Genomic DNA, 12656 nt, shown 5'->3' with positions numbered 1-12656 from the left:
ATTGCCTTCCCCTGTTGGAGGATCTTCCACTCAGTAGCTGGTCTGCTTGACTGGCTTGGCTTCCAATCGAATCAGGTGTGCTCCAGTGTGGACTTCAGCCACGGGTGGAGCTGCTGGTCGGGGAAGAGAGGAAGCAGGAGCAGGGATCAATCACTGACCCCTGCTGGCTGGGAGGTCTGATTGTTGATACTGGAGAGTGGAGTATTGGGATATTTGCATAGCTAGGGTCTCATTGTATGAGACTGCAATGTTCATGAAACAAAAAAACTTGGATGAAGTTGGGTGCAGGCTGGAGGCTGCTCTGAGTTTCCCGGCCTTAACTGTAATGACTTTATCCCAAAACCTTTTCAGACTCTCCTGCTCGGTTTCCCAATCACTGGAAGCAAGAATTGCCATGTTGAAACTCATAAGGGAGCTTGTAATGAGGTCAGAAGACCCATATTTGATATAGGTTGAACTTCAAATGGGCATTTCCCCATACTCCCATTACCTGCCAAAAAGTCTTCCACTTTGAGTGGTTCTAGATAGTTACCCAGGAAGTGTTAGACAGAAAATCTGAGACTTATTCTTGGGTGGCTAGACAACTGATATCCACTTCATCACAAACACTGACCCCTGACCCCACCCGACCTGCCTAGTCCCCTAACCTCTCAGCCGCTCCCAATCTGACTCATCTGCCACCTACTCCGTTATTCACTTACTCTACCCACCCTATTCCCTGAAACACTTAGCTTCTCTCCATGGCCTTCCAGAGGAGTCCTGGGACATCCTTCCTTACTGGAATACAGCAGCCAGGGTAGTAAATGGATTGCCTGCATGGCTCCCTCTGACAGTCACTGAGCCGAGTCAATCCCTTAGGATCCTCCAGTGGATCTTTGTTCAGAATGAAAGTAAATGTGATTTTTTTTTTGTCTGAGCATGGTGGAAAACAGGATTTCCAAACTTGAGGGAAAGATCCAGGCCAGGCCACTCGATGCTGAAGCTTCCTCCTCTCAGTTGCTCACTTTCCAATGCGGTCTGTTGTTCTCTCGAAGCTGGAGAGTCTCGTAAGGGCCATCTAGTTTCAAAAGTGTATTTTGCTGCCCTTTGCTGGACAAAGGACACATCACCGTGCCCAATAAAGGGGCAGCATAACGTGCATTATCGAGTGATGGTTCCATTTCCGCATAGCCCCACCCAACAGTCTGAGACTCGGAAACAGCCGTGTCCCTGCGGGAACTGTCGGCCTGCTATCCCAGTCTTGGTTAGAATAATGAAAATACTCATTTATCACTCCTGTAAAGTTCTTGCATCTATCTGCAGTTGGCTCCATGTTTGCTACTCTCTTTCTGTCCCACTATTCGCAGTCCTAATGGGTATTGTATTACAGTCTTCCTACTGTTTGGGAATGTTGATTGTCACAGGCACTTTGTTAAAGGATGGTGACGAAGCTTCCTCGTGCTTCAGTCAGGAATTCTTTCCATGTCAGAAATGTTAGATGAATTAAAATCTGATTTAATTGCTGACCTTAAGGACATGTGTTTCTAAAACATTTTTTTCAAAGAGGATATATTAAACTGACCAGAGATAGCTATTTATACTGGCAACTGAAAACAGTCAGCTCCTGGTCTCTGTTTGGCATCAAACTAATTTGAATTTAACAATTTTCCAAATAAAATACCAAAAGAACTGCGGACACTGGAAATCGGAATCAAAAACAGAAGTTGCTGGAAAAGCTCAGCAGGTCTGGCAGCATCTGTGGAGAGAAATCAGAGTTAATGTTTTAGGTCCAGTGACTCTTTGTCAGAACTCTTTCCCTCTTCACCGTCTCCGATTTTCACTCCGTCATGGAGGATGTTGGTATCAGATCAAGGATAAGGTGTCGGCTGGAAATTTCCTATCCGTGTGTGGCCAGCAGGATGTTCCACACATCCTGGCACTCTGCCTCCCCCTCTCCATCATATTCTCAAGCCTTCATCCATATTTTCCCATGTTTCTCTCCCACTCGGCCATTCAGCTATTACCATTTACAAATTCTCTGGATATGGATCCATCTTTTAACTCCCCACCTGTCCATTATTGCCACCGTTTTGCCTTTGCAATATCAACTTTTCAGCCATTTAAGCACTCTTCTGTCCTCCACACTTCTGTAAACTCTTGGTTCTTTGTTGCCTCATGCCTCCCCTTTGCTCTGACTCTATATTCGCTTCATCTCTATTGATCGCCAATAGCCTCCAGTTCCAATGAAGCTTGACTGTCCTGAAATATTAATCCCATTTCTCTCTCCACAGACACCGCCTGCCTTGACTGGTTTATATTATTCAGTCAGGTCCTACATGCCTCCCAAATGTTACTTTTGCTCACACCAAATATTTTCTATCGTGGGCCAGAAGTTCGGGCAAAACCAACTCAACAGACCGCTACCTCATGGTTGTAAGCTGAGCCTTCATTGAGTTGACTGGTTTAATTGATTAGCTATGGTTGCATGACGTTTGAAACAATCTGGGATTGTCTTCCAAGGAATATCGAACTGATTCCCTGATCTGCTGAAGAGAGTGCAGGTTTGTGGAGTCACCCCTTCTGTTGTAGGCAGCAACTTACTGTCAAGACTTTTTGATTGTCTGGACTCAGAAGAGGCATCTTCTGTCAGACTTTGGCCAAGCAATGCTTTACTCAATTCAAACATTACTGCAATGAATTTTTCAAAATGCAATGCCTTATTGTTTTGAAACAGTTTTTGTAGCAAATCAAACCAACCGATATTTGTTTTGCTCAGCTTGTGTAGGTCTTTTTTGTGTAGTTGTGTCACTTGCAGATAAATTTAATTTTTTTTAAACCTCTTTAGATGTTGAGAAGTTGTTTCCTCGTGGAGGAGAGTCTAGGACCGGATGGTATTATGTTATTAAGGAATCACCCGTTTTAAGACAGAGATGAGGAGGAATTTCTTCTGTCAGAGGGCAGTGAATTTGTGAAATTCTTTACGTCTGTGAGTCTGATTTGTTGAGTATACTCAAGGCTGAAATAAACAGATATTTAATCAGTAGGGGAATTGAGGGCGATGAGGAAAAGTCAGGAAAGTGAAGTTGAGGTTTATCAGATCAGCCATTGAATGGCAGAGCACATTTAATGGGTCAGATGGCCTACTTCTGTTCCTACATCTCATTTGGTCTTGTATGATTCATACTGCCTTTTCAAGCAGAAGGATATTTTGAAACACACAATCACAGACAATCTCTGGTATTTGATATTGAGGAAAAATAGAATTATTAACCCTATGATGCAGTACTCCATTGGAATAAAGGTCAAATTTTAGCCCATGGTAGGTGTAGATCTGTTTGGTGAGGTTACACTATTTGGTCTTGCTGTGATTAGAAATTTCAGAGATGGGAAAAAGCCCAAGTTCTAACATTTGCTCATTCTGTCCACTCAGCTAGCCACATTATTATATCCATTCTCTTGACATTTGGTTCCTGGGCTACTAAATCCTGGATTACTACTTTAACAAAGGGAGGTGAATGGATCAAAAATGTATGTTCTCAAATTGAGATAACACGGTGTAGAGCTGGATGAACACAGCAGGCCAAGCAGCATCATCGGAGCAGGAAGGCTGTCGTTTCGCAGCATCATAGGAGCAGGAAGGCTGACGTTTCAGGCCTAGACCCGCCTGCTGTGCTCATCCAGCTCTACACCGTGTTATCTCAGATTCTCCAGCATCTGCAGTTCCTACTATCTCCATTCTCAAATTGAGTCCAGTTGGGGAGCTGGATGTATAAACAGGACATCAACATATTTTAACTGAGCCTCCTTTTGATCCAGGGTGATCCCTGCTAGTTTAATATATCTTACCTTTTCCAATGTCCTGCTGCAAAGCAATCTTTTCTCCAGTATATAGCCAGTCGTCCATTCTATGGATGCGATATGATATAAGTATAGATATCATTGGTTCACCTCTCCTGATGTCCACCACAAATGATCTCCGGTTGCCAACTTTCTGTGGTCGAATTCTGACCTGCCTCATGTACATGCCTGATGTGTGCATTTTCAGGAGTTGAGGGTGCCAGAGTGGGACCTGTCCCACATTAAGTGGGGATGTTCTGCATACCGCAGTGTCCAGATCTCAAATTATAGAGTCCCTAGAGTGTGGAAGCAGGCCATTCGGCCTATCAATTCCATACTGACCCTCTGAAGAGCAGCCCATCCAGACCCACCCCCCTTCCCACCCCCTGTAACCTTGCATTTCCCATGGCTAATTCACCTAGCCTGCACATCCATGGACACTTTGGGCAATTTAGCATAGCCAATCCACCTAACCTGCACGTCACCACCATCGTCAGCTCTGGGTTCCCTCCGTCCCATCAGCAGAATAGACCCATCAGAGGTGGTGACTGCACAGTCACACTGACTCTCTGAAGAGCAGCCCACCCAGGCTTCTCCCTCACCCCCCAACCTGCTAGGCTGGGGTTTTGGTGAGGAAACCAATGGGAGGAAAAAATCTACTTGAGTTTGTTCTCACCGATCTATCTATTGCAGATGGGTCTGTCCGTTGCCATATTGGTTAGAGTCACAGCTGCACAGTCCTTGTGGAGACAAGGTCCCATCTTCACATTGAGAATACCCTCCATTGTGTTGTGTGACAGCAGAAACAAGCTAAATGGGACATTGTTTGAAAAGATCTAGCAACTCAGAACTAGGAATCCATGAGGTGTTGTGGGCCATCAATGGCTTTAGAACTGTATTCGGCTGCAGTTGATAACTTTATGGCTCAACATATTCCTCACTCTACCATTACCATCAAGGCTGGCTCAATGGTGAGTATGTGCCTTGCCAGGAGCAGCATGTGGCATAATTAAAATGAGATGTCAATCCAATGAATCTACAATGTGGCACTATTTGCAAGCCAAGCAGCAGATGCAGCATGTAATAGACAGGAATGAAGGATCCCACAACCAATGGATCAGATCAATCCTCTGCAGTTCTGCCACATCCAGTCAAGAATGGTGGGTGAAAATTAACACCTAACTGTTGGAGGAGGCTCCACAAATATCCCCTTCCTCAATGATGGAAGAGCCCAGCACATCAGTGCAAAAGATAAGGCTGAAGCATTCGCAGCAAGTGCCGAGTAGATGATCCATCTTGGCCTCCTCCAGTGGTCCCCATCATCACATCAGTCTTCAGCCAATTTGATTCGCTTCATGTGAACCTTTATGTTGCAGGTTTTTTTCTCTAGAGCTGGCTTCCGATAACCTGGAGGAGTTGAGGATCGATGAAGTTTCCCATCTTTGAGAGTTTTGCACTTGTGCTAGCTGAGGTTGTGAATGTCTTTGCCTTTTTGTCAAACCGTTCACAATGTCTCTTGGTGGAGACACCATGAAAGTCTTTGAAGGTACTTGTTATGATTGATTGACTCTAGGGGTAATTTTTTAATCTGAATTCAAAATATTACTATGGTGGGATTGTCTTGAGTATCATTAATCCAGTTTTGCAGATTACCCCTGCAGTAACATAAGCACAACACCCAGACAGCCATCACTTGGTACAAAGTAATATCAGATCCTCCAGGATACGTGAAAGCTCCCCATAACCAACAAGCTATTTTTGAACTATGATCAGCTTTGTTTGGACAAACAAGGCCTCCACTTTATATTTATGAAGGTGTCAGACGCAGATGAATCACTCATTAATCTGGTATCGTTGATGTTGGTTCAGAGCAATATCTTGGCCAGGCCACTGGGAGAACACCCTGCTTCTGTTTGTAACACAAGTTCTCGGGCTGAAACACATGGTTCCTCTTGATTGACTGGTGCTGAACAAAGGAACTGAGGAACAGGAGGAGACCATTCAGCCTTTGGAATATGCTCCACCCTCAGACCATGGGTCATCAGGACTTCAACTCCATTTATCTAGCTTTGTTCCACATCCCTTGATATCCTTAAGCAAATAAAAAGACATCCGTCAGTCTTGGGGTGTGCTGGTTCGTAACATAATTTGAAGAGGGAGCGGATATATGTGCTGTACTGTTCTGGCACTTCTGTGTTTAAAACAAGCGAGAGACGTGTCAATCTCTGTGCTAACCGAACTGATTTCCCATGGAGCTGCCAGGAGAGGTGCCACAGTTAATTGCCAGGAATAGAGAGCAGAAAATCCAACTGGGATCATACTCCTGATTACTATCCACAAATATCTGCTGCAAATACAGAGTAGATACTACAAGATTGAATTGTCTATTATTGAGGCTACTTGGATGAGGGGTATTGTGCCCTGTTAACGCTTCAAAGAATAGAATTATAGTTCTGAAGTCCATTAAAATGAAAAGTGATAGCTGTCACTTTAAAACTGGGTACTCCTCAGAAGAACTCAAAATGTTTACAGCCCATGAATGAGTTTATGGTGTGCTTGCTCTCTCTTTATTTGAGTTATTTGAAACCAATCCCACATTCCTGCTTTCTGTACATATTCTCTATCAGTTTTATGGCTGATACAAATATGTATCTATTTATCTCAACATAGCAACATGTTGATCTTGCTTTTTGTGCACCTTCTTTGCAGCCATAACTTTGTATTCCTTGCTCTGTTCTATCACCCTGTGATCTTTGTATGCTATGATCTGTCTGTACTGCACATAAAACCAAATGTTTCACTGTGCCTAGGTCCACGTGACAATAATAAATCAAATCAAATCAAATCAACACGGAGGTTTGAAACGAATAATGACCATATTGTTGTCTAGCTCCATGCTAGCTGTGCTGGTAGTTACATGGCACAATAATAATGCAACTGTGGATTAGTCAAAGAAAGTACTCTATAAGGATCACACTGCCACCCCACAATGGTGACTGACTTTAGAAATGATGGTTTAAAGGATGCAGTGGTGTTGTCCTGACTATATTGTGATGGATTGGACACAGGGGGCCTTCTAATGGGATGTCTACGATAACAGCTACACTCCAGCGTCTCCTGTCTAAAATACTATATCCACACAGTGTGCTTAGCCCATTAATTTACCATACCCGCTTGAGTGTTTATTCAGGACTCATTTTAAATCGGTGACACATTTCTCCACACCACTGATCTCATTCACCTGTCATTGACTCCCCAGCCAGAGGATGTAATTTTTTTTTCCTTATTTACCCTCATCGACACGACAGCTCGTTTATAGAATAATGCAACACAGAAAGAGGCCATTCAACCCGTCATACTTGCTAGACTTATTAAGTGTTGGGCCGAAGCTTGGTGTCTACGTTTTTAGTCCCATAACTCCTATCTGGGAAGAACTTGGAGCTAGTAAAAATATTTTTAATCATTGATCCTGTGCAAAAGCTGCAAATTCCTGAGTCTGCAAATCAAGTGTTGCTGGAAAGTTGCTGAAAACGGTGAAGAACCTAAAAATTTATTCCATTTTCTGTTGGCTGCCGGTAATGACTGACTTATCATCTCTAATAAAATTTGAATGGAGATACAGTAAAACCTGATCAAAAGAGGTAGCACTGGGACAGCTGAGATGTAGAAAGATCTCACGTTGGGCTCAGATATATATCTACATTGTTTTACACATCAGGTCCTAAGAACGAAATCACCCATAGTAATCATTTTATTCCCGTCAAAATTATTCAAGCTTCAAAGAGACATTTGCACTCATTAACCTTCCAACATCCCTGTCTTCTCCCATTTAGCAAGTAAATAGCCCTTGGTCACAAGTGGGAAGGAGGTAGATACTAATGGCCACTGGGGAAGCTGGGGTATGCTTATTTTTCCTTATTCATTCACCTATTTTGCCTAATATTTGTGTTTCAATAAAACGTCATCATTTCAGTCAAGGATATCGACTCCTGAATCCCAGGTGTCTCAGGCAAAGATGCGTTATTCTTACAGTCTACATATAGGCAGATGACGGTGCAGTGTAGTTCGCTGAGAACACAAGGGACATTGTCATTATACACTTTTTTTTTGCACGGACAATGTGTAAGCTTCATTACACTTGCCAAGGTTATAGCAAGTGTCATTCAGTCTATAACAAATACATCATTCTTTACGTTTCCACCCATGGTCCTTTGGAGATTGGATTCCTGGCTTGTTCTGAAGGCACTGCCTGTGTATTGCATGCTGGCATTTGGGGCGCAGTATATGTTTGTACAATGAATCATTGTTTGGTGGCAAGAACTTAGTTCCCTAGTGTCCAGACTTGACCATGTGATATCTGGCTTGGCTCACATCCCCACGTCCAACCTGCCAGTAGTCTTCACAAGTGTATGCCTTGAGGTCTTCAGAAAAAGAATATGAAACAGCAAATGCTGTTGCTAACTTCTCAAATATCTCACAGTGCTCATTGCTGGCAATCAGGACTCTTGCTGATTTCACCTTTCACGTTCCATGACAGAGTACTCCCTGGAAACAGCAATGAGACCTGCATGCACACCTGGTTTATGACCTTCTTCAGGTGTGAGTTTATCTGGAATTTCAAAACTTCGCTTGATGGTACTCCCAGTCCTGAACTCAGTAAGGCTCAATTGATACTCTTGGACGTACCCAATCACTTGGGTTCTCGTTCAGTTTTCCACTGCAATTTGCTACAAAATGCTCTCTTTTTGAAGATGGAGCATTAATTTTTGTGCTAAGTGGTCTCCAAATCAATAATTGTGCAATTTTCGATGTACTTGCAAAGAGGTACATCTTTGATGAGGAAAGAGGAAATAGATTCATTTGAGACTTAGCACATGGTCTGTATCCAATTAATCCATCAGTCATACGAATTTTTATTCCCCTTCGTATACTTGCCCAATTCTGTTTTGAATGTTGTTATTCAATCTGTTTCCAACACCTTTTCAGGCAGTGCCCTGCCGACCATAACTCAGTGTCTCAAAGAATTTTCCCTTTTGCCTGCTGTGATCCTTCTGCCAATCTCTCTGTATTTGTGCCGTCTGGTTATTGTGACTTCTGTCGTGGGGAAACATTTTTAAAACTAACCCCATTGAAACCATTTACTGTTTTGACCACCTTCAACTTTCCTTTTAACCTTCTCTCCAGTAAACCGTTGCATTTGCATAGCATTTATTTTAAATACAATGCACCATCCCAAGGCATGTACAGAGGGATTCCAAACACAGCCGTAGAGAGCGATTTTGGGTCGCATGACCATAGGCTACGCTAAAGAAATCGGATTAAAGGATCATCTTACCGGAGGGTAATGGCTTAGGAGAGAATTTGAAATGTTTGAGACCTAAGCCTGAAGGCACGGCCACCAATAGTGGAGTTTTTAATCAGGGAGCCACTGCAGATCAGTGAACACAAGAATTATAGGGGCAAATAGGATTTGGTTGTGAGCTAGGATGAGAGTTGTGTTAGAACAGTTAAGCCCAGAGGTTACAAAGACCTGGTGAAGGTGAGCTGAAATAGAGACTTAGTTGGGTAATTGTTATGGAGGTGGAGATGGGCAGTGATGGTGATGCTGACAAGATGCTGTTGGAAAAACTCATCTCAGGGTCAAGTGTAGCAGAAGTTACTGTAACAGTCTCACTGTTGCCAGGGTGAGAGAGGTCAGGGGTGAGGAAACAGAGTTTGTAGCAGGCCCAATACTTAATTGGAGGAAATCTCTGTTTGTATAGTACTTGATGTCAGACAGGCAGTGTGAGAATTAACGACAGTGGAAGGGTTTTGAGAGGTGGGGATGAGGTAAACCTGGGTATCATCAGGAACTATGTGAATCCTGATGTTAAGATTTCAGATCACATTCTCAAGCTGCAGAATGTCAATGAGAAATGGCGACCGTGGTGGTGGAAGACTGTGGATGAATTCTTGGGGAATTTCACAGATGCCTGTGCAAGATTGGGAACAGAAGCCTTTCCTTCCCATTCATGGGATGCAGGTAGCTTTATCAGGTCTGCCCAGATCTCCCCTTCTACTTGTGGAGGAGTGAGGTTTGGGTGGGTGGGGCTGGGGGGGCGTGGGGGGGGTCGTCCAAACCTTTTCCATGTCTGCCTGGACTACCATCTCTGGCCTGTTTGGATACTTGCACTCCCCTTGCACTCCCACCCAGATCACTCTAACCTCTTAGGCCTGTGCTGGTGACACCACTAGCTAAAGGCAGGCTCCTCTCAGAGAGCAGGGTACCAGCAGTTCTTCTGCTTCCCTCGCACCTGGCACCAAAGATAGATGGAGAGCAGCGTGAAGGGACTCTTAAGTTTGCTGCCCAGAGGAATCATCCCAGGACCACCTTGCCTGGGCTGAGGGAGAGGACAGCATATTCCAGGGCAATTCCAGAATATCCAGGGTGCTCAGTCTCACCGGGACTTGCATTCCTCAGTTTGCAGCACACTGTCTGCTTTATGGTTTCCTGATGGTTATAATCCCTTCACCATGGGCGTGGCCCAATTGTCACTGAATACTAAAATGCAAATACTACACTCCTTCATCTCGTCAGCATCCCAGGGCACGGGCAATGATCACACATAACCCACGTCCAGAGATGTTGGCATTTGTCATGTGCCACACTTTCTGCACCCTCATGGCATCTTTCCAATCCACTCACGGTATGTTTCTATAAGTTAACACTGCATGTAGACCCACCTCTTAGAATGCACCTGACTGCATCTCAGCTTGTACCCTTAGTGCTCACTCACTTTGAGCTTACCTGAATACTAGGAGCAGTCTTACCTTGCCTTTTAAGGCAGACAGCATGCCAGGCAGCTTGCCAGCTGTGATCAGCCAAAGAGGGTAGAAATGTTGCTGTACAACATGGCAAACTGCTAACTACACCACAGTCTCTCCATAGAATCCCTACAGTATGGGGACAAGCCGTTCGGCCCAACAAGTCTACACCAACTCTCTGAGGAGCATCCCACCCAGACTCACACCGTTCCCCTATCCCTGCAACCCCCATGGTTAATCCACCTCACCTATGCATCTCTTGACACTACAGGCAATTTGACATGGCCAATCCATTTAACCAGCACATCTTTGGACTGTGGGAGGAAGCCTGAGCACCCAGAGGAAACCCACACAGACACAGGAAGAATATGTAAACTCCACACAGATAGTCTGACACATATATCTCCTGTACTGAATTGTCAGCCGGGGATTGAGTCCAGGCTCTTTCATTAGCATTTGCTTCAGTAAAGTTTTATTTTGTTGTTTAGTCATGTAGACATTTTCTAATCAACCTGTTCAAGAGATGTTATTGCACAACTCTGGAGCAGGTGTGACTTGAACTCTGGTCTCCTGGTCCAGAGGTAGGCACACTATCACTGCACCACAAGAGCCCTCATACTTGTGTAACTGCCTAATCCTTGAGTGTTACACTGAAGTGTCAGTGGTGTCCAACAGCTTGTTGCTGGTGTAAAGTTACAACTTAATAAGGAAAATAAGGTATACAATACAAACAAACACTGTACATTTGCACTGACCAAAAAAATTGTGAAGAGCCCGAATACTCAGGGGGCATGTGGATGATCTGGATTTTATGAGTCGTGCTTCTGTTTGACAGTAGCCTCTTCAATACTAAACCGGGCATCATATTTTAATCTGAAGATCTGTATATCTTTCACACATTCTGGAACAGCTTTTGGCTTCGAGGTCAGGATATAAGAGTCTTGTAAAAACTGACTTTAATGGTTCTGAAACCGTGCAGTGTTTCTCCTGGTCTTTCTCCAGGAAACCAGAGCACCCGGAGGAAACCCACACAGACACAGGGAGAATGTGCAAACTCCAAGCAGATAGTCGCCCAAGGGTGGAATTGAATCTGGGTCCCTGGCGCTGTGAGGCAGCAGTGCTGGACCTTGTGCCACAAAGTCTTGTGTATCAAGCAACTGGCCATGTCTCAAAGTTGAAAGGAGTAGTCATCAGTCAGGTCAGAGGACAGTCCGGCACTCTGAGCACACTGAGTCTCCAATATCAGTCCAGGGCTCTGAGCACAGTCAGTCAGCAGCTCAGTGTATTCAGAGGCAGGATCCTTTCATTGTAGGGAATTGTACAGAATAGAACGGACTACTACAAGGAAGTATACCAACAACTGAACAACCAGGAACACTACTGACAGCTACCTGCCAATCCGACCAAAGAGCATACCTGTCAACTAGACCGACTGGTCTAGACTTTTGATCCAGTCCTTCAGAGTACCCTACGCACTCTCATCCCGAGTACCTTTCATGTAGGGGATTTCTACTGCCTTCTGAAGATACACCAAGCTAACACACCTGGATGTTCCATTGTATCAGGCAATGGGACTCTGTGTGAGAACACCTCTGGCTATGTCAAGGGCATCTTGAAATCCATTGTACAGGGAACCCCCAGCTTCTGTTGCGACACTGCAGATTTTTTACTGAAACTCAGCTCCCACAGACCAGTCGAACCAGGAAATTCCTCGTCACAGTGGATGTTTTGACACTCTGTACCGGCATCACCTACAACAACAGCGTTGCCACAACAGCCCCAGTACTCAATACCAACAACTGCCAATTTCCAGATGCCATCCTACACCTCATCCGCTTCATCCTTGACCACAATGTCTTCACCTTCGATAACCAGTTCTTCATCCAGACACATGGAACAGCCATGGGGACTAGATTTGCTCCCCAGTATGCCAACATTTTCATGCCCGAGTTCAAGCAAGACTTCTTTGCTGCACAGAATCTCCAACCAACGCTATACACCAGATACATAGACAACATTTTCTTCCTTTGGACTCA

The sequence above is a fragment of the Rhincodon typus genome, chromosome 11, assembly GCF_021869965.1.
Source record: "Rhincodon typus isolate 14 chromosome 11, sRhiTyp1.1, whole genome shotgun sequence".
NCBI lineage: Eukaryota > Metazoa > Chordata > Chondrichthyes > Orectolobiformes > Rhincodontidae > Rhincodon > Rhincodon typus.
This window is presented reverse-complemented; position numbering follows the sequence as displayed.